Source organism: Octopus bimaculoides, chromosome 19 (assembly GCF_001194135.2).
Source record: "Octopus bimaculoides isolate UCB-OBI-ISO-001 chromosome 19, ASM119413v2, whole genome shotgun sequence".
NCBI classification, from domain to species: domain Eukaryota; kingdom Metazoa; phylum Mollusca; class Cephalopoda; order Octopoda; family Octopodidae; genus Octopus; species Octopus bimaculoides.
Window position 1 is genome coordinate 28,104,423 of NC_068999.1, and position 3,984 is coordinate 28,108,406.

Consider the following 3,984-nt stretch of genomic DNA (forward strand, 5'->3'; position numbering starts at 1 on the left):
TTCTAGCAGCTACACTTTCAGTGCACCCTCCCCCGCTACTAACTTGGTCACCTAGGTAGTGGAAGCTATCAACTACTTCTAGCTTTTCCCCCTGGAGTGTGGCAAAGGTTGTTTTCTGCACATTTTCAGTGTTTATTGCTCCTGAGCACCTGCCACATACAAAAACTATCTTGCTAGTTAGCCTTCCTTTGATATTGCTGCACCTCTTATGTGTCCATAGCTTACACTGAGTACATCTTATGGAGTTTCTACCTATGCCTTTTCTACAGATCGAGCAGGGCCATCTACCTGAAGGGGTTTGTGTTTTGTCTACCTTCCTACTTATTAGGATTTTGGTTTTAGCTAGGTTGACTCTAAGACCCTTCAATTTTAGTTCTTGCTTTCACACCTGAAACTTCTCCTCTACTTTTGATAGTGACTCAGCAATTAGGGCAAGATCATCAGTATAGAGGAGCTCCCAGGGGCATCCCGTCTTGAATTCCTCTGTTATTGCCTGGAGGACTATGATAAATAGGAGGGGGCTGAAGACTGAACTTTGGTGGACCCCTACCTCTACCCAGAATTCTTCAGTGTACTCGTTGCCAACCCTCACCTTACTGACAGCATCCCTGTACATGGCTTGCACAGCTCTCACTAACCACTCATCTATCCCTAGTTTCCTCATTGACCACCAGATAAGGGAGCGGGGGACCCTGTCAAAGGCTTTCTCCATGTCAACGAAAGCCAGGTACAGAGGTTTATCTTTGGCTAGGTATTTCTCCTGCAGCTGTCTTACCAGAAATATAGCATCAGTGGTGCTTTTCCCTGGAACAAACCCAAACTGCATCTCATCTAAACTAACTCTCTCCCTAATTTGTTGGGCTATAACCCTCTCGGTGACCTTCATTACCTGGTCCAACAACTTGATACCTCTGTAATTGTTTGTGTCTAAAGTGTTCACCTTTACCTTTGTAGCAGTTGACTATGGTGCTGCTACACCAGTCATTGGGTATGACTCCTTCATGTATCACCTGGTTAACTATACGGGTGACTAGGCTATAGCCGACACTGCCAGATATTTTAAGCATCTCCGCAGTGATTCCTGATGGGCCGGGAGCTTTCCCTGTCTTCATACTCTTGATCGCTTTATCTACCAAGGTACTGTCAATTAGGATAGCTGGTCCCTCTGTTGGGTCGACATGCGGAAGACTTTCTTCCTCCTATTCATTCTCTTTATTAAGCAGCCTTTCATAGTGGCTTCTCCAAACCTTTCTCTTTGCAGCCTCGTTTAGTGCAAGTGAACCATCATCCAAGCGGACACATTTCTTTCATACGACATCACGATTCTCTCTCACACACTGTCTTGCAACACGAAATGCTTCAAGTCTTTGGTCCTCGTGGTGCAGAACATTGGCAAATTTTTTCTGCTTCCCCTCTGGCTAAATCAACCTGTCTCCTAGCTTCCCTTCTGGCAGTCTGATACAATTCCCTGCTACCTCCGTTCTTCCAAGCCTGTTTCTTTTGTCTAAACACAAATGTCACTGAATCCTGAAATGCACATAACCTAAATTCAGACAGTGTTGTTTGAAGCTGAAAAACTGGAACTAAGAGCAAGAAAGTTTAATCCTAATTTAGAAATAACTTCCAGTTTATAACGTGTTTATTTTGGGGTGTTTTTTGAGTGAATTATGATTAATATTTTCTTCCTTTAATTTATGGGTATCATGGTAGTTAATAACTAAAGCATTTACGTTAGAATTTGATTATATTTATGATTTATTTATCATTACTTATTAATGGTTTAATTAAAGAGGGTTTGAGCTTGACAAAAATAATTACAGTAATATTTCAGCGTTATGAGTGCACGCTAATGATATAAGACGATATCAGGATTTAATGGTTCTGAGCAATGATCATAATATAACAATGATGTTTTTGTTAGTGATGTGTAAATCCTGTAAAATGCAGCAACATACCACGGAAGCCACAGACAGTAGTATCAATAAACTGCAGATAAAAGAAACCATTCTGAACAAAAAAAAGCCAGCAATTAACAACTGGATAAAATTGAATGAGTGCCAGCAGCTATTGTAAATAACTACACCCTACTGTCACCAAGTACCAAAAGACTCAATTCAATTTCTCCAGGCACACATGTACCTCATCCTGGCAATGATAACTCATATAACACATTCCATAGTCACACACGTAATTCAAAGATCACACACAAGTCAGGCAAACATAATGGGCATGTAATTTATATCCTATTTTAGTAACGGTTTTCTCAAGCCAAAATATCAGGACTAATTAAATATTTCTAAGGTAAATATTTTAATAACTTTTATCGATATTGCTACTGTCTTCTATATCAGACAGATTTTCTACATAATTATTCAATGCATTAAGCAAACTACAACATTCTTCTATGACAAAGTTGTACAACTTTGTCATAGAAGAATGTGGTGATTTGTCAGATGCATTGAATTACCTAATGGCTAGCAGACTTCCTATTCTGCCACAAGCATTTAGGCCCTCCTACTAGTCTCGGAGGTGATAGGTACAGCCTTCCCTCCTGACTAAAAGTTGACTTTATTTTTTTTCATTTACGATTTCAAAAAGTAAAAAGAGCTTTTAAACTACAAGTTGCTTTTGATTCACTTTAAGAAACCTCTCCTGACGTCAAATATTTATCGCACACTGATTGTATTACATGCAAACAAAATTAGTCGGCATTAAAATATTTAGGTAGATGAATTAATTTTATATCAGTATTTGTCATCAAGATTACCTCCGTATTGTACGAAAGGATGATTGACAATTCATTAGGTTTAAGGTTCATCTTTCAACTTCCGTTTTGAGTCAAATTTAGATGAGAATGTATAATTTTCAGCACGGATTTCGAGTCACATTTCATAAAGTTTACAAGAGTGTAAAAACATGAGAAAAGAAACAAAATTACAAAAGAAATAACAAAAAGTATGTACGTGCGCGGAGCAAAACGATAAACAAAAATACAATAGCACAGTATAATTACACTTAACGTTTCATTTATTAGAAGAAAAAAGTTCATAAATGAGAATTTTACAATTTTTTTCAGCAAACAAATGTGATGTTGGAGTCACTGGGCGAAACTAAAGTGTAAGTGATTATAAAAAATATTATATTAGCTATTTAAAAAATAAACTTGTCATATGTTCACTGAACTGCAATTTCTCAGAAGGTGCAATTTTAGTATTATGGACTTTGGTAAATGTCATTTGGATTTTCGAAAGTGAAATGCCAATGTCGACAACAGAAACTGCAAAAATCTAAAATATGTAACATGTTTCAGCAAAATATATTTCACTTCATTACACATATACAATGTGACTAGTTCCAATTGAGTGTGTACGAACTTGCTTACTATAATTATTTTGACAATCGGTCCGGCGAATCGTATTAAAATGGAGCACGAGAAATGTGACAAAACTCGTTGGAGGGAAGGGGGAGAGAAGGAAATAAATTACAACTCAGTCTGATATTCGGTAAATAAAGGCTTATATTGAACAGAAAGAAAGTAAATACCGAACTGAATACATTACGAATAAACGTCATTTGAAACTGTAACACCTACACATTATTCAAATTTAGATCATGAATGTTATAAATTTTTGGAAGTCTGTTACGAAAAGTATGGTTTCAATGTAAAAAGGAGACGAAAATTTATTAATAAAATTATTATAAACATATAACTCCAAAATAAAACTAAATAATTTCATATCATTAAACGTTAATAAGCTGGCACCAGAGAAAATTCAATTTTCAAAATACCCACACCTTCCAAATTTGCAGGTGTTTCTTTTTCTTTCTTTTTTTTTTTTTTTTCTCGCACAGATATTTCAAATTATCGAGATATCAGTTCATTTAATTATACAATTTTAATAGTGATTCAATCCAATACAGCTATTTGAAGAATACTTGTTGCTGGTGGGAAGGGGTCTCGAATTAAGAAGAACGTCTACTTAC

General features: G+C 36.4%; 1 long non-coding RNA gene across 6 annotated transcripts in view; it reads right to left on the reverse strand.

The window, feature by feature from the left end:
* Nucleotides 1-3,984, reverse strand: part of LOC128250078 (uncharacterized) — a 75,054-nt gene that overhangs the window by 66,851 nt on the left and 4,219 nt on the right. The window lies entirely within an intron of this gene.